The sequence below is a fragment of the Botryllus schlosseri genome, chromosome 1 (genome assembly GCF_051294905.1).
Source record: "Botryllus schlosseri isolate E-star chromosome 1, Bs_hap1, whole genome shotgun sequence".
Taxonomy (NCBI): domain Eukaryota; kingdom Metazoa; phylum Chordata; class Ascidiacea; order Stolidobranchia; family Styelidae; genus Botryllus; species Botryllus schlosseri.
In genome coordinates, this window is record NC_137236.1 from 870843 (window position 1) to 890858 (window position 20016).

The following is a 20016-nucleotide window of genomic DNA, read 5'->3' on the forward strand; positions in this document are numbered from 1 at the left end:
AACTACCCTAATCGAACAGAACAAAATAGAACAGTAGGGCTGTTCGAAAAAAATCTTTTTTTTCTGAATCTTGTTGGCTACATCATTAAATCATTTGTTTGGCTCAAAAAACGATGCACACGAAATTGGAATTCATTCAAACCGGTAAGCGCGGACTTTGTACAGTTTGAAAATTTTGAATATACCCAAAAATGCAAAAAAAAAATTTCAAATTTTTGGTCAACCCCAAGAAATTGTTGCGCTGTCTTCAAAAACTATCCAAAACAAATTTGACTCAATTCCAACCAGTAAAAGCGGGGACATTTGAGTTTTTCTTTGATAATTCTGGGATAATCCTTGATCGGTGGATAATCCAAGAATTATCAACGAAAAACTCGAATAACTCTGCTTCTACTAGTTGGAATCGAGTCAAATTTGTTTTGGATCGTTTTTGAAAACAGCGCAACAATTTCCCGAGGTTGACAGAAAAATTTGAAAATTATTTTTTATGGCATTTTCAGGTAAATTCTAAATTTTCACACCGTACGAATTACGCCCTTACCGGTTGGAAAGAATTCCAATTTCGTGTGCATCGATTTTTTAAGGCAACCTAATGATTTAATCACGTAGCTAACAAGGTTCAGGAAAAAAAAGTTTTTTTGAACAGCCCTACTGCACAGCCTGTCGTAGTGGTCTGGCGGAAGAGATGGACATGGCCTATTTTGTACCATTCACCCATGATTCAGGAACTACATGATACTGCACTATAGTTGTTCCAGACGCAAATGAATAGCTTTGCACAGCATAGAGGCAACTAGAGTGGAACATGGCGTTACTAAAAAATCATGATTTTGCAGTTCCAATACAGCAGCTTTCTGAAGAAAATAGCTACAACCAAAAAAAAATCATGATATTATCTTTAATTTGATATCACTTCATTTTTGGAGCGAAGTGACCCTTGAAAACAATAATTTTTGAATATTTTTGTACGACAACATTTTTCAACAACTGATGCTTCAGCATAAACATGTTTTGCATATTGGAAAACAATATGCATGTAAATGCTGGTTTTATTTTTGTTTCAATTGGGATCAGGTTGTCGACCGCACACTCGATAATTCTAGTTGTATAATTTCTCTAAATTAAAGCGAAATGACAGTAATCTAAATTTAATCTAATTTGGAAAAGTCCATAATTTTCTAGTTTTCCAAGTCTGACTGACCGGTGGTCTAGAAGGTCCGCCCTACAATACTGACGATTTTTTTGCTGAATATTAGACCGCACATACCTGGTCATAAGAGACCTTTCCTGCCGAGATACAAATCCCTCTTGCCTTCTTTCTCATTGTTTCATTTCTTCTTCTGCTCACAGCTTGATCAACTCGAATCTCATTCCCTTCCAGGTTGTTGCCCTACAGCGGTAGTCATGAAGTCACACATATGTTGACAGACAGACTTGTACAAACTATCATCCAGTTAGTGCAGGGGTGGGCAAACAACGGCCCGCGGGCCGCATGCGGCCCGCAACACCGTTCTGTGCGGCCCGCGAGCGTCTGCAGAAACTTACTAAAAATATTGATAAAATGCGTACTAAAAATCGAATTAATGCAGGGACTTGAATAAACTTTTTCTTACTATATTTCACGATGATAATTTTAATGCAGTGGTTCTGAAACTGGAGGCGTGAAAGCATCTGAAGGGGGGCGTGAGCCTGAGCTAAACTGAAAAAAAATTTCGCGCTCGCCGCGATTTGCATGCAATTCATTATTATTGCTCTGTATTTAGTACGAATTTCATATTTAAACATCTCTCATCCACAGTCGTAACATTCCATGTCATCAAACTACCAGTTAGGTTTGCTAGCATCCTGGTTGCGTTTTGTGATATGACGATAAGGGGGGCGCGAAATCTTTCACCATCATAAGGGGGGAGGGGGGTCGTGTCCTAAAAAGTTTGAGAACTAGGCTACTGTTCTAAGGTAAATACTTCGTATATTTATGTTTAATGTCGGGCGCGACAGCCCGATCTCAAGGCCCACGCAGTTTGAGAGGTTTCTACTGCTAAACATCACAGAAGTCCTAAACGAGATTAATAATAATTCGGATCAGATTGGCCACTCCAGTTTTAATTATTTCAGTGATTTGCCTATAAAAAACGATTTGCGGGTGTCTTAGGTAGATTCGTTCTCCGTATGCGTAGAATTGGGTATTTGTATTTTATCCACACATAGTAGAAGTGTGCTTGAAGCTACCATGTTTATGATGCTGTCAGCATTGTGTGTCCTGGAACTGAACAATAAGTGGAATTAGTAAATTTATGAGCAGGTCGATGCTCACATAAATTTCAATCTTGTTCTAAGAATCGGGAAAACCGACTTTCATCTCTATAGTTTTGAAAAATTGGTTATTGAGGTCGACCAGCCTATAAAATCTCTCCACTGTTTCTGACGCGTGAACGATATCATCGAAGTAATGTTTGGTTTGTTTTAGAAAAGCACATATATTATCTCCATGTCATCACTATATAATCACTATATAATCAAATACCAATATTGCGTTTTGGTTTACAATCCCAATTTTATATAGTGAGGCCCGCGAATGAATTCAGATGTGGAATGCGGCCCGCGGGCTCAAAAGTTTGCCCACCCCTGAGTTAGTGGGTGATCAACTAACCACTGATTATTTAGTAGTTTTGGTTCTAGTTGCGGATTTAGGCAAGTGGAGAGTTTCAGTTGCGCAATTCAGAAAACAATTTGTGGTACAATGATTTGCGTACCGATACTCGAATCTGAATCAAGTACCATAACTGTAATGATTCGAGTCGATCAGTGAAAGACGATTTTTTGGACTAATGAAACTTTGCGCCCATTTCCATCGAAAAGTTATAATTGCATCAACTTTCTGAAACCTCGATTAGTTGTATCCCAACATACGAAACATATTGTACAAAGCTATGCACGTTTGCGTCAATGACATTTCTGTGTAGCTGTGATCGCAAAGCCAAATGAAGTATTTTCGAAAAATACCAAATCATCATTATTTGGTGAAGAGCTGGCATTATGTTTCGTAGTTGCATGAAAAGTAGGCTACATACTCAAGCTTTTGGGTCTCCCATATACTTATATCGTCATCACGAGTGATTATAATCACATATATCATATATCAAATACTCGACGTGAAGCCTAATTCAGAATAGCATCACTCATGCACTATGTATTCACTCATGTAAGTCTCATAATTACGAGCAAACCTTTTTCCTGCATGATTTTGCCTCCAGCATCATCGTCCATCGGTAATTCCATTTCAAGTCAACAACACAGTGAACCACTAGGTCTCAGATTTTCATGTCATTCTAAGACTGAATCTGGTATCTAACACTGAGGGTAGAAAACATGATTTTTTCAATATTCATACACTGAAACCATTTTGTGCTCACTCAACGATGAAGTTTAATTACCGGTACCGTAGTTTCATATTCCCTGTTACAGTACGGTCATAAAACAGTGTACCGGTATTAAAGTAGTTAAGAGCGGATGATGGCTTTTAATAATAACAGATTACAAGAAACTCTGGATATTGAAGGGAAAATTTTCAACAAACAAATGGAGTCAGGGGTAAATATCAGTCTTAATAGCCTACCCCTTTCAATATCCATCATGCGTGACACAAACTTGGAACATTTTAAGCACTATTCTGTCTACATAAAAGTTGGAAGCAGCAAAGCTGGTTTGGGAGAGAAATGTGACTTACACGTTTTGCCTAATAATATGTAATTGGTAGGCTAATAGACCTAGTCTAAATCAACTTCATACATAGATACTTCCGACTCCAATCTGTAATTCAATTTCAGATCAAACAAAAATTAGATTGGGTATCAATAAAGTTTCAGATTTTACAAATATTTGGATCAAGACATTATGAAGTATGAGTTGATATGCTTGAAAAGCAATTTATTTCAACGGAATACCGGTAGGCCAACATGAGCGTTATCACGTTATCCCATTAAAAAAAGCTTTTTCTGCTTATTTAACCTTGAAATGAAAGTTTTTCAAGCTGATTTGAAATTGTCTGTAAATGAGATACTTTGGCAATAAATATTTGTTCTCGTTGTTATGTTACATAAGTTGATTGATTTTATCATGCAAGAGTTGAGGTAATCATTTCAGGTACACAGCCCCTAATGTCTCCCTCTCATTTCTGTCTATATCGTAGGCCTACTTCAAAACTTTTGTGAAGGTTGTCACATGAATTCTGTTATGTTGCAACATGGAGCATGCACTTAAGTAATGAGTTAGATGCCAAAATTCTGTAACTAGAATATGGAGCATAATTTTCAGCTAAATCACCACATTTTTATAATCTGAAATATTCCCTGTAGTCAAAGTTCGTAAGTAAATATTACATAAAAACTCCTTTCCTATAGATTCTATGCGGCAGGTATTATACCAGACTATTTACCAAAATATTCAGGCAAACAGAAATGATAGGGAGAGTTATGAAATATTTTTACACGCAGCGATTTCCATGGGCTTCACCTTCAGCTACATTATTGGCAGGGCACCAAAGATGAATATTTTCGCACTGGCTTGCTGAATTCATCAATTTATACAGCATGACAACATTCTCAGGTATAAGTAGCTCATTTATAAAGACACAAGTTCAGATCTGCATAAAAACAGAACTTGGGTTTCACGGTTAAATGAGCAGAAAGCTTGTTTTCATCGCGCGATAACTTGAAAACTTCATTCAAAATGGATACCGGTAGCTTAGCTATAGCATTTTACTAGGTGATGAGTCAAATTTCAGCAAAATCTGCAACTTGATGGAGACCGAATTTCTCTTTGGTTCATTTCACATAGAATTACCTATATACAGCAGTTACAAACAATCCAGTAAGCTGGCTTGATCATGGCTTAAGGTTGAACTTAATCAGACTTACAGCATCATTTTACATTCGGTAATTGCATTCTCAAGTGAGGCAGGAACGAACGATCGATACTCCATGGAAACTCGCAAATCATGTTTGATAGAAGCTGTAAGCCAATATGTTATCGGTGACTCGTACGGACTAAAGACTCTACTGAATACACTACAAAAAAATTAGACAAATTTGGTCTCAAATTTAAGAAATGAGGATGATTTGGTCTCATTTTCAGCAATTTCAGTCTCACTGATAAATTGAGGTCTTAAAATTGAGACTGATTCGGCTGTTTAAGACCATATATAATTGTCACAATTATTTGGTCTTAAAAATAAGACTAATAAAACGCATCTTATAAGACATATTGTGCTTATTAAGACAGTTTTTGATGTGTCAGTATTTTTGGTCTTGTTTTTAAGACGAATTGTGCAGTATTTTTGGTCTCATTTTCCCCACTCACCATAAATGCTATTTTCGATTCAGACAACCATATATATATTGATCTGAATAGTACATGTGAGTAGTAAGTGGCATGTACCTTGATAACTATATCTAGTGAATGTCTTGTAAACTTAGTACAGGAACATCTCAACACTGCAATTTCTGGTCTCTCTCTCATCCTTCCCCTCCTCCGCTCAGACCCCTAACATTGAAAAGGATGCCCCCAAGGCACTGCTACTATTTTCGATCAATTTCTGGCTTACTTTTGAGACATAAAGTACTTGGTAAGACTAATTGGTCTTTAAGACATTTTTTCATAAAAAGTCACTTTAAGATAATAAGATAAAAAATGTCTTATTTTTTTTATAGTGTATTTTAGATAGCCGCTCCCTGTGTTAATTTGCGATATTGGTATGTTTTCAAACCGTATTTTCTGTCTCAGTGAGGTTGTTTGAAGTACAGTTCTGGGTTTTATGTTATCTTCCATGACTTATTGGCTAGTTTAAGGACTTTTAGACACTAACTAGGTAGGTTTATGTTGTTTTGCAGCCGCGCAAAATGCCAGGGTATAACGTGCCAATTTGTTATAATGGATGAGAAAACAGTTCGGAGTAGTCTTTCCATCGACTTCTGAATTGCCAGAAAACGACTGGAAAGTGACTGAAATTAATAAAGCTAGTGGGAATGATAAATATAAATAACATTTGATCTATGTTGACTTGTTTGTTTGGTGGTATCAAATGACAGACAAATGTCATAGCCTACCGGTATTTTGTGTGCCCCAAAGACAGCGTAATCGAGTCAGCTTCAATAGCAAATGATTTAAGATAACCCACAATTATTAGATTTTTATTAAAGTGTTTATATAGTGAAATTGGCCTAAGAATAGATGCATCAACTGCAGGCATCGGTTAGCTTATGTGCCATTTATCGAAAAAGATAATCAAGAATTTCGGTCAGCCAAATTTAAGTTTAACCATGCCAATCAGAAGGAAGTTATTGATTGTTTCAAGGATAGTGCTGAGAAGACTGCTATTGCCAGACAAGGACAAGAGTACCGTACTTTTGACTTGGTTTTTGTGATGATGCAGCGATTTACAATTTGGTATCATTCTAACTGTAATGTAAATATTCTTTTGAAGGAAGACCAGGTCTTCCTGTTACTCATAACACTACTTCATATAATTTAGTACTGGCACTGTTGCCAATGTTTTCTCTAAATTTTGGTCAAGTTTCTATACATCAGTGTTGTTCAAAAACAACTTTTTCGCCAAATTTCACTGTCTCATGAACAAAATGGTTAGGTTGGCTTGAAAAAAGGTTGCACGCTAGATTTGGCTCAATTCCAATATGCAGAAGTCAAGCTATCAGATTTTACAAAAAAAATTTAATTTATTGAAAAAATAAAATATTTTATGAAATTTTACTGGCTATTGGGCTCGAAAGTCACGTGACTTGTGGTTCGCTGGGGCCAAACCACTATCTTAGATAGGCGCTGCCCGTGTTAATGTCCGATATTGGTCTGTTTTCAATTCGTATTTTCTGTCTTTGTAAGGTTGTTTGTAGTACAGTTGGAGGTTTTATGGAATCAGCGAGTTTCAGGGTTTTTAGATGGTTACTAGAATATTTTATGTTATTTTACAGTCGCTCAAAATGCCACAGTGTTGCGTGCCACAATGTCGTAATAGAAGAGAAACCAATCCAGAGTTGTCTTTCTATCGACTTCCGAAATGCAAGAAAGCCATGGGAAAGTGGCTGAAATTGATAAGGAAAGGAGTGGATGATGAATTGTATTTAAATTATTAAAGGCTCTGCTTTTTTATGCCAAGACCGTGTAATCAATGGCAATTATTTTGAGATGAACCACTTTAATTAGATTTTTGTAATGTATTTTAGGAGAGAGAAAGAGTTCACGCCAACGACAAATACAAGAATATGCAGCTGGCATTTTCCAATGGGCAAGGTGGCAGGACCTACTAGATTTGAGTGGAACGAAGGCAAGAGAATAGACTGCAGTAGCCCTGAGAAAAGAATGAGGATATCCACCCCCCCCCCCAAAAAAAACATTCAGATTTGTTGACCACAAATAGTGAATGTGCTACATGTACAGGGATACATGCAGAAAATGATGATGTGGAAGAAATGAAAAAACAAATAGCTATTTTCAGGAAACGTGTGTTAGCTCTTGAGAAAGAAAAAGATGAATTACGTTCAGATAATATAAAGTTAAAACAGGCCAATCACAAGCAATTCATCGACAGTTTTAAAGATAGTGCAGAGAAGATAGCTATGTATACTTCGTTACCGGACAAAAAAACTTTCGACATAGTTGTTGCAATGATACAGCGGTTTACGGTTAAGTATCATTCCAACTGGAATGTTAAAATCCTCTCAATCGAAGACCAAGTGTTGCTAACTCTGATGAAATTAAGACTCAACTTGCCAAATCTAGATTTGGCTGTTCGCTTCAATGTTAGTACAGGCACTGTTACCAATGTTTTTCTAAGTTTGATTGAGGTCATGCATGCCATTTTCCACACAGGTATGATGGTCAAAAAGTTTCCGTCATTGCTCAAATGCCAGATGAGTGCTCCAGAGTGTTTCCGTAGTTTTCCTAACTGCAGAGTAATTTTAGATTGTACTGAAGTACGAACAGCCAAACAAGATGATCTTGGCAAAAATTGTCAAACGTTTAGCCACTACAAAAAGGTAACACACTGAAAGCATTAGTTGGAGTCGCACCTAATGGAACGATTACGTTTGTGTCAGAACTTTATGCAGGCTCCACGTCAGATAAGGCCATTACAAAAGATTGTGGAATCCTTGACTTATTGAAACCTGGGGACTTAATTTTAGCTGACAAGGGGTTTGCAATTCACAGCATACTTCCTCCAGGAGTTACTGTGAACCATCCATCATTTTTAAGCAATCCTCAATTCACTCCTCAGGAAGTATCAGCCAACAAAGAGTTATCGCGAGCCCGTATTCATGTTGAAAGGGCGATACAGCGAATTAAAGTTTTTCGTATCTTGGAGTTCATTCCACACCATTATCGACACCTATCCAGCAAGATATTTCAGTGTGCTTCATGCTTGGCAAATCTGCAGACCCCAATCATCCAAAATGCTTATAAATAGTTATTTTATTTATAGTATGTACCAGGGAATCACCAAGCCCGCCATCCGTCGTTTGGCTCGTCGTGACGGAGTGAAGCGTATCTCAGGACTCATCTACGAAGAGACCAGAGGTGTGCTGAAGGTCTTCCTCGAAAACGTCATTAGAGACGCCATCACTTACACTCAACACGCCAAGAAAAAAACCGTCACCGCTCTGGACGTGGTCTACGCCTTGAAACGTCAAGGACGAACTCTGTACGGGTTCGGCGGATAAGCGACTCGCTACTGCGATTACAAGACAACAACGGCTCTTTTCAGAGCCACCCAACAACGGCTCTTTTCAGAGCCACCCAAACTTGTTGAAACTCTATAGAGAATATTTTGGTCGATCGAATCGTACAAAATTATACTACTACTGACAAATCAAGAGACTCCAATCAGCTTTTCAATAAACCACCCGACTTGTACAAAGTGTATGGACTAGAACCGCTATACTAACTAAATGGGTAGTTTGTAACTATAAGTCTCGCCGTCGCGATATTGCGACAGCCAGCCAGCCTGTCCGTACTCTATAAGCGTAAACATCAACTTTGGATGGCCCTGAAAAGAGCCGTTAATAGTGGAGGTGTTGACGACACACGCCAGCATTCATTTCTTCTTGGCTGAGGTCTTTTTGGCAGCCTTCTTGACATTAGCCGATTTCTTGGCCGCGGCTTTCTCGATGGGAGTCTTCTTCGCTTAGGGCTTCTTGGCCGCAGTTTTTTGGGTCGATTCCTTGCCGACTCTCAGAGTTCAAGCGATAGCAGGAGAGGTAAAAAGGTATTCCTAATAAAGTCTCTCAAGAGAATTAAATTGTTCTCCCAATCACTTTCCTTAGGTATTCTCTCGACCAACAGTTCTGTTGTTGTCCAAACCACAAAATGGCATAACTCCGCGTTTGCCAAGTGTAAGCCGCCCTGCACCTGGTCATAGTACTCGTGATTTTTATCGAGTACTAAATGATCCCCAGTTATTTTCAAAAAGAAGTCCTTTTTCGTCATGGCCAAATCCATCAAGGAGGTTGATTTTGCGGAATAGGGACACTTCACCTCGATTAATTCATTTTCATTAATGATGCCGTCGGGTGATGCTCCAAGCATGCCAGTGGGATCGATAAATAGCCCACATTGTGATATTTCAGAGAAATTAGCATCAAAACTGCAACATAAAACATAGTACTTACAGCAGCAGGTTCTTCGGATAAGAGCCAACCAAATCCTGTAGGTCTATTCAAATTTGCTAATCCCTCTTTGAAAAATAGGATGTCATCGTCGTTGACGTCACGATCAGTAGTTGAAATATATTGTTCACGTTGCAATACAATGCTGCATGCCATTAAAAAAAAAACACTTATACCTTGTCCTTGATTTGGCCAGATTTGAGAAATTCTTTTACCAGCGCTTTCAATTTGCTTTCTCGGCTTTATCCACTGGCATTCAATATCGGTGCGTGTTATATTTTTGCATAGCCAAAGAAGAACTGCAGCCATATGGTGACACTGGAATTGGCCATTTGGACAGCCGCAATGTGCGCGACAAATCTTCTGATCAGTAATGTGGATCTGAGACAAAACCATGTCATAAGAGAGGGAGAGAGATACGGTGTGGTATTCTTATTCGCCTGCATCATCGAGATGCTTTGACGACGGAGATGCGATACTGCCTTTATAGTAAGGTCATCTAGTCTGCACCCCTGGTTTTTTCTCCTCCATGCTATCCGTGATTGCCGAGCGCCTAGCAGGATAGCTGCGGATACCAGTTTTAGAGTCTTTGTTCTGACCCAGCAAACACAGTACAGACCAAAGATGTAGAAAAGCCGAGCCGATATAGTAGATATTAGATCTCGGCAGGTCGTAGAAAGGGGGATTTTGTGTCGACTCAATTCAACGTCTTTTCCATGTCCTTCAATAATGTAAATATTATGCAGATGCTACAGCCTTTAAACATGGTGAGTAGAATGTAGATCCTACGTTAGAAGAAGAAGATCCTGATATAATAACCTGTTTTCTACCACTATGGGCTTAACCTGATCACGGCTGCGTACACACACCACATTATTTACTACATATTAATCACATTTGTGATAATTTAATTTCAAACGAATTGGCAATAATGCCGTTGTAAAAAATAAAACGAACAAACAAACGAATGTCTTTAGAAAGAAAGTGAAAACAGTCCTTATTATCAGGTTTCATCTTCTGATGAGCCAGTTAAATAACCAGCATGCGGCCTTTTTTTTTCAACACCCTGCAGAAATAAAATGAAAATGATGATTAATAGCTAAGACATTCGTACTGCGAAAATGGCAGAGGTAGCGACTAACGAATGACTCCTACATTTTTTTCGCCCATACTCACTGAAATGGATTCGATTCTGAACTATTTCCACTCAAGTTTTCAAGTTTTATTATTATATTTTTTAATATTATATGACTAGAGAACTGACTTCAATCGTCACTTCTACTTGATTATCAAGATCAACGATGACTACTTCAGCACTCTTTGAAAACAGCCACTAACACAAAAAGAATTCTTGACTAAAATTTCTTCACATTCTGTCCAAAATGATCAATTCAACAATCCAAATGAATCAGTTATTTGGCAGCTAGTTGGAGAGATATATACTCAAGTCTAGAAAGTGGAATGATACTCTGCCTGGAAAGCTGAAGACCTAACAATATTGTGTACAGAGAACAAAACATTTGAGTGGCGGCACTGGTATAGACATTAATAAATTATTAGAATTGACAGCAAGATAACCAGCAAGACATTAAAATGAGAATTAGTGCAGTTTCTTAGGCTGTAGTGATACTCAGCCAGTAATTGACCTAGCAGAGAGCAAAACGTTGTAAATAAAGCGAGCGAAACCTCCGACAAATGATACGATAAAACCTTAGAATCGACAGTCTTACTAGAAGCAGAATAACAATCATGAGGGGTTAGAGAACAGAAGCCCGGGAAGTGACCATCAGAAATTACTGCATATTGGCCGAAAAAATCCATGACCACTAACAAATGGTCTTTCAATAGTCAATATTGATACCAAATGACACCACCCCTATTTCATAGCAACATTTAGCAAATACAGCGCTGGAGTCAACCTTATATAAGCCCTAACCAAACGCCCATTAGTTTTCCCACCTACTACTTCGCGGATGGAAATAAGCATTAAAGCGAACGGACGCGACTTGTCACACTCTTGCTATTTCTGCTCCTTTTTTCTCTTCGTTCCTCTTCTCTGTCGCTTCCGCTTGAGGAGAGAAACAGTCGGCCGCGTTTACGGATCGTGAATTCCCGGTGGGTGATTCTTCCTCGAATGGTCAGCACCTTGAAAATTGAGAACAATGTTGTTGCAAAATGCATGACAATTTGAAAGTTACATCATTCTAATTATTCCAGTTATGGCCGTGAATCGTTACAAGTGCGGTAACCATAAGAATTATTACTATACTTCAACTACAAATACAATACATTGTATAAAATGATTACCAATTCTTTTACGTTGATCGAGTCCCAAATAGATGAAATATGTCAAAGAATTTGCTAAATTTTTGTATAATTTGACAGATTCCGAAAAATATCAAGACTCCCAACATTTTACAATTCGAAGTTGGATGGCTTTACCAATAAAAGCAAACAGTTTGTATCGCAATTGACAATTATGTAGAGAACGCTGCGAGACATATGAGTAGGCCTACCCTAAAACGTTTCTCTCACATGGACATTAGGGCTCTTAAAATATGACTTTTTTCTCAAATCGTTCTGGCTACTTGATAATATTGTTAGGTTACCTAATTTAAGCCTAAACACAAAATTTGGTTCAATTCCAGCCAGTAACCGCTTTGCTACAGGAGAAGAAAGTTTCTATTTATTATATAAAAATAAATAGGTAATAAAAATTTGAAAATTTTCTGTTCACCCCATGAAAGTGTTAGGCTGTCTATAGAAACGATGCTCACCAAATTTGGTTCAATTCCAACCAGTGGAAGCGGAGATATTGCCGTCGAAAAATTTGGATTTGAATAAAATAGTATTTACGGTGACCGATTCTTTGTTTACTTATTAAAGTTGTGCTCACCGTAAGTACTATTTTATTCAAATCCAAATTTTTCGACAGCAATAACTCCGCTTCCACTGGTTGGAATTGAACCAAATTTGGTGAGCATCGTTTCTATAGACAGCCTAACACTTTCATGGGGTTAACAGAAAATCTTCAAATTTTTTATTATTCATTTTTATATAATAAATAGGAACTTTCTTCTCTTGTAGCAAAGCGGATACTGGCTGGATTTGAACCATATTTTGTTTGTAGGCTTAAATTAGGTAACCTAACAATTTTATCAAGTAGCCAGTACGATTTGAGAAAAAAAGTCATTTTTGAAGAGCCCTACTGTTCATGACCGTCCACGTTTAGAGTTGCATCTCAAAGATGCTAAAATAAGCCTAAATATAATCCAAGCAATACGATCGTCCACTTTGACTGACTGAATTTCTAAAAACACCTTGATAGCTTCCACATCTTACGTTTATATATACTGTCTGCTATCGGCACAACAAAGTAGGCCTATTTAAAAATACCAAAACAGATTCAACATACCACATCTCTTGCAAAGGCTTTTGCTTTCATTCAATTTTCCATCAAACTTCTTTAAATCCTCCTTTGTGGAGAGTTGCTTTGGAATTCTTCTAGGATCAATTCCGATATTGTATTATCATATACAATCTATGGCGGAATAAAAGTTTCGGATAAGTTCTAAAACGAACATAATTTTCCACACAAAAGTCAATTGCCACACGAAATGCCAAATGCTACGGTCTCATTTTACAAGGTATGGCGAGGAAACGTAGTGGTACGTTCCATTATAGCTAAACACCAATGAATTGCGGGTTCGAGCGTGACACGTCGACTCCATAATTCCTACCGAAGTGTTGGCCGTTTATCTAGGCTCCTCCTCGCCATCTGATCCGCATAGCCATGTCTTAAAAAGCCTAGGAGTGGGCCGTGCTATAAGTGGGCAGATAGTTGCCGATGAACTCGGCACTTGGTGAATTCGGCTATTAATATGAATTATTAAACTAATAATAGTATTATCAAGTGATTCGTCAATCTTGTAAGGGTGTCAGGGCGTGATTAGATCACGGATTGCGTAGCCGCAGGAAATGACGCAGCGCTCATATACCGACCTCGCGCGGTCTGCTTGGAATCGATGGCGCGAGTGACGGGCCTGTGTCGTGCAAGTTTTGAGAAGATGGATCTTGTCGTTGTATGTGAGATCGAAGCTGTGGCACATCAAGCGGCGCTTCTTCGTTTATCGATCACGACAAGCCAGTGTTCCTCATCAACAAATGTTTCGCATGATCACGTCAAAATAAATTATTTTTTGCCTTTGGAGAGACGATTCCACTCTGGGATTAGGGTGTCTCGATAACACGGTTGAAGGATCCCAAGATTACGAGATCTACCACGAGCCACGACACGTTTAAATTTCCTTTTTGATACTGTTCATTCATACTAAATGCATTTCTAATGCGAAGGTGTTCTAGTGCCAATTCCTCCAAGGGCCGAGTTCACCAAGTGAAGAGCGTCGCGTTATTTCCCGCAATTACGCAATCTGTGATCTAATCACGCCGTGACTGTGTGATCTACGCATGCCCTGACCGCCGTACAACATTGACAACCACTCAAAGTGCCAAGTTCACCGGCAAACATTCCAGTAACCAAGCATGGTGACCGGTACCGCTACGAGATCTACCACGGCCGAATTCACCAAGTGCCGAGTTTGTGCGGCCGAATTCACTAAGTGCCGAGTTCACTGGTAATCGGGCTGATACGGAATAATAATAATAAGAACCGGCCTGGTGTAAAATGACCAGTGTAGTCGAACCACCACCATGAACACCACAAGCAAACAAATAAACATCTAACAAGGAAAAGAAATTACCTTTGCAGCCTTTGACAAACACAGTTACCATTGAAACCAGCAATTAAGGTCTTATTCGAAAGCAGAATAACAACTGTTTTAGTGGACATATCAAATCAAATGTTGGAAAGTTCATGTAAAATAGCCCAAAATATTATCTTACTGTGACCATATTCCATCAATATGGTCTGGCTAGCCAAATTCTCTGGGCCAACATAATCAAGCTGCGTTTGGTTTCAACGATTAATAATCTTGTCACTGGATTCGAGGTATAATTGCACTCAAATATCAAATTTTGCTCCATTAATCAACATCAAGTTGAAAATGTCCATTCTTGCACCAACTTTTATAAAATCATGAATCAGTGTTCTACAGGAATGTATCTATATGACTTATATACCTAGAAAATTCAAGCATAAATATTATGATATACCGTAGGTATAGGTACCGGTAATTCAGATCTTTGAAGCGAATTATAGTGGTCTAATTTCACTAAATTAGAGCGAAATGCCAGCAATATAATTGTAATCTAATTCGGAAAAACGGTTTAGCTCTAATTCTAACCTGGAAAAGCTGAAACTTTTCTATAGTTGTCTACACCTGTTTTGCAGAAAGTCAAACAGCTCTAGGCGTCATATACTACAGGCAATTCGAAATACCCCATAAGCTATATGCTACTGCATATATACCTTTAACCCGCTACCTCAGTCAGTCACAATTCCTATATATTTACGGCATTTACAATACAGAAAGAGCGAACTATGCCTGGCTGCGACCTGTTGCGCTTCAAATCTTTGTATGGCGCGATGACGTAAAATTTGAATCGCCGAAATATTCTAGAAGTCACGCATCGATAATCATATTCCTAAACGTGGTACAACATATCACTTATTTAGTTATTCTCTGAATAAAACTATTAACCATACTCGTTGAACATGCGAGATTACCGAAAGAGCGAATATATATATAATGAAGATCATATATATCAGAGGAAAACAAAACTATTCGACCTTAGAGCAACAACACGAATATACAACACCGGTGACATCCTCACGCAATAAAACGAAGGGAGAACATTGTTTTCTAATGGATAGAACGAAGCTACCGCATGAGATCGAACAAAACCGGATAGAATTCATCGTGATTGAATGTACCGACAAAGTTATCCTTTCTACGTATTTTAGTCGTACCCGCGAGAGATAGAAAATTTGCATTATTAGGTTAACTACAGGATATAACGAAGCCTAATGCATGAGATGGAACAACACCGAGTATGAATTTATTCTGATTGAATATAACCACAAGACCATCCTACTACGTATTTTAGACATTCCCTCGACACTTAGAAAATCAGAACCTAATCGAGATGATCCCGGATGATCCTTTTACGGTTTTGTGTTTGCTGGGGACCCACGACCTACCGATTGAGAAGCCAGACCCACAACCATTACACTATCTCGCTCGATATGAGTCAATAAGATGCCAGAGGTGTTGTTACTCAAGTACAGGGCTGGCCAACCTTTTCGGCCAAAGGGCCACATTCGATTGACGAACTTTTGCGCGGGCCACTATCCGCGCCAAGCGCGAACATTTTTTGAAGTTCATAGGTCAATGATATTGTCTCTTAACTATATTGCGGGCCTGGTGTATATCGCTGGGCTAAGTTTGCGAGGACTGGGCTATTCGGCGCATGGACATATCGATATCGAAAGCTGTGACCAACATGCGTCAATCATTTCGTGCCTAGGTTTCACGGTGGACGGTCTTACTGCGAGCGCAAACGCAAGGTCGCATATGTTGAACGACACTTTGTCTCGTAATCGCGAATATAGTTAGACTCAATCTGATACATTAGGTGTTCTTCCATTTTCACAAAAGGGCAACAATATTAAAAACAAGAAATCGAGTGACAACATATTGCGGTAAGCTTGTAGAAAACTTTTACCTTTGATAAATCTATCGCAAATTATTCTGCTTTATTGTAGTGTACGAAGATGCACCAATATGTGAATGGCTGATGGATCTGTCAATGCGTCGGAACTGATATTTTAGTCGTCATGTCTCAAGTATTGCGGCCAGACTAATCAAATTTTTGGTTGGCCTTGCAAGCTCAAAATCTGTGCAATCCATTTTTGATGATATTAGAAATTTCAGGAATTTCCTCGCGGGCCACTCAAAACCTCGCGGGCCACGGGTTGGCCGGCCCTGCTCAAGTACGAGAAATGCTGTAAATTTCCACTGAATTTCAAGTATAGGTAATCTTTCACAAAACTTTCTGGTAATTTAGCTGTTACCAACCTCAATGTCGTACACTTTCTGCTCGTAGCTGGACTGAATACGGCCCACCGCTCTACCGTCACCACCATACTTCGCTGATACTAAATGATCGCTGTCTAAAGCATTTTGACCTCTTCTAACCAGATTCGGGTCAGTTTTAGAGAAATCACACATCGTGAAAGTAGTTACCAAATCCATCTGAAAGGAAATACATTGTATCACTTACACGGTAATGTCAGTGTCAGTGTTACTGTTGCTAAATGTCTATTCCTAACGAACTACCGTCTCTCTATACGTTACCCATGCTATGCGGAAGGTTTATTGGCAATTTTATCAGTTCAGTCTAATCCTAACGAACTACCGTCTCTATATACGTTACCCTCCATTTGTAAGTAAATAAATCCTTCTTGCAGCTTGCACTTTCGTTACACGAACACCAGATTTGATGAGAAACTCCGAGCAGTGGCACAAATTGCGAATTGGAAACGCGTTCAGAGAATACCAAACCAAGCGCTTGGCCCCAAACGGCAGTTGTTATGAAAAAATGTCACGTGACTTTCGAGCCCAATAGAAAATAGAATCGCGGCAGACATGGCTCAGGTGGAGTGCAAATAACTTATTTTTTAGATCGAAAAAGGGGGTTCTCGAATCCCGACAAATGACCTGAAATTTCAATAAAATTTGACTTCAGATGATTGCCCCCATTTTACAGCCGGTATTTTCCCAATTTTTGCGCGCGAGGGGATAATATTGCCCATCTGCCATCTCAAGAATTACTGGTCGTACAGTCATGATATTTAGCTCAAAAGCTGTCAAAACATCATGTGTCTATCAGTCTTACGAAGAAAGTTTTCTCTATTGTCCAGTGGACAGCAATTTTTTCTAAATAACTTACGTGTCAAGTATATTTGTTGATGGTGCATAACCAAAACATACAGGTATCGACACTAAGTTTGAATGCAGATAAGACCGAGATGCTCGTTTTAAATAATGCCAGTCATAATTTCACTGTGAACATCAATCATAAACAAATCTCAATATGTGACTCAGCAAAATATCTCGGCGTCTCCATTGATTCCAAATTGTCTTGGAAGCAGCATATTGAATGCACAATATCAAAACTAGCTCGGTGTGGGGGAATAATGACCCGTCTCCAATCTTTGGTTTCCAGATCAGTACTACGAACAATCTACTTCTCTCTTTTCCACTCGCATCTGCAATATGGAATCGTAGTATGGGGAAATGCATGTACAACATTTTTGTGCAGAATTTGAACCCTGCAAAACCGTGCGATACGGCTGATCTCATCTGTACCTTTACGTACCAATTTATCGCCTTACTACCGTAAGCATCGAATTTTGCGAGTTGGTGAACTGTATCGCTTCGAAGTATCAAAAGTTGTTCACAAATATTTTTCCAATAGTCTCCCTCCTGTGTTTGATGACTTTTTCATACCTGCTAAACATGTCCATTCCCATTACACGAGATCTTCGTCTAAAGGAAACGTCTACTTACCCCAACCCAATAGCAACCTAACTAAGGCTGCGTTCATCGTTCGGTTTCGCCACGAGTCATGGTGAAAACCCGGTACCAAAACCAGCAATGTGAACGCAAGCGAACTTCGCAACGTGACGGTGAACGCATTGGTTTCGACATCGACGTCACAATTGACGGCTTAATGAACGCACTGGTTTTGAGGAGAAAATTTTGACGCCGTTTGGTGTGACGCTTCCCCGTTCATATCAAAGTATTGGAAGGATGAACTCTATGAATGCAGGAAAGTACCAATATGGTATAGCGCAGTTGTGCGAACCTGATGAGTGCTCTGCTCACGTCTGTTTGTTGATCAATAGGCCTGTATGGATGTTAGCGTAAGGAACCTCTTCTCGATTGCTTCGAAGCAATGAATCATAACGTAATGTACTTGCAGTATTTATGATTGATCAAAGCTTATAGCAACCGCAGTAGCCCCTCTGAGGAATATTTCAACAAGGTAGATACAAGCCTGATATGTTGTTGTTTCATTAGGCTATAAGCTTAAGTCTATTTTCAGAAGTTATGTTTTGCAAGACGAGTAGTGGAGCAGACATTCGGTCGGCTGAAGCACCGTCGGCGATGTTTGTTGAAGAGGTGTGGTGCTTTGCCCGAGAATGCGCTGTTGCAGATAGCATCATGCATCACATTGCACAACTTTTGTGAAGAGAACATGGACTAAGCAGAGTTGCCAGAGTTACAGAAGTATGGATGTAGTGGATGACGAAATCGAAGCTACCAGCATCATGCATCACATTGCACAACTTTTGTGAAGAGAACATGGACTAAGCAGAGTTGCAGAAGTATGGATGTAGTGGATGACGAAATCGAAGCTACCAACACTGAAAGTGATCTGGAGTCTGGTATTTGAGAACGCGACATGCTTAAATATGGTTTGTGTTGATTTGACACGACAGTCATTCAGCTTTCTGCTAAGAGCAGTTTATCCTAATAAATAAACGATGAAACGTTCTTTTTTCGTCACTGGCTAAATAGGACTTTACCATATCAGACATAAGCAAGAGCGGAGAATGCAATAGGGCTAGTCAAGTAGCCTTAATGATAAGCAGATGACACTGGTTCTGGTAGTCAACTAACCGAGGTCTTCAGTTGGCCACACTTATTAGCATTAGCTCATTGACAGATTCACTATACAGTTAATGTAGGTGAGGCCAGTAACGTTACATGCCAATTTGAGCCTAAATGAACGCTGCATTTGACATGCTTAATTTTCTGTTGCTTGTCACAAACTCCAAGGACGCTGTTGATGAAATTTGCCAGTGCCAGAAAAGCAGAGCTGCTCGCGTACCCCTGAAAACTCTGACGCAACCCGATTTGAGAGCCCATGCCTCATAGACATCAGAGATTGAATATTTATTCACTTATGACCAGTACATGTACGGCTGTAACTGGAGCCTCTTCTTCATTTTCTTGTATGCTGCTGCAACAAATAATTATAGATTTATTAGTTCCACAGCAAACAATATATTTATCTTTTCTGGGACCTGGCATTGCAATTACTGGAAATATTGGCAACACTTTGTGACTGCTAGCATTGAGGTGAAACTTCCTACGACTTTAATTGCTTGTCACTATCTTATACATACAAATAGTTTACCAGCTGCATAGGGTACCGGAGGAAATTAGTGTTTACAGTCACTAACAACTTACATTGAATAGCCTTCAGCTCGAGTTTCAATGCCAAGGAAGCTTCGTGACAGCTCGAGTTTTAATGCCAAGGAAGCTTCGTGACATCTCAACATCGTGTTCCTCTCTTTCTCATTTTCTTCCGC

General features: G+C 39.0%; 2 long non-coding RNA genes across 4 annotated transcripts in view; both read right to left on the reverse strand.

Annotated features, from left to right (window-relative positions):
- The window catches only part of LOC145448396 (uncharacterized), a 445163-nt gene that overhangs the window by 190870 nt on the left and 234277 nt on the right, over positions 1-20016 (reverse strand). The window lies entirely within an intron of this gene.
- Positions 9656-13542, reverse strand: LOC145448850 (uncharacterized). The gene is made up of 2 exons (XR_013918057.1): positions 13090-13542; positions 9656-11819 (listed from the first exon to the last, which is right to left on the reverse strand). It is a non-coding gene; the product is annotated as an uncharacterized LOC145448850 (long non-coding RNA).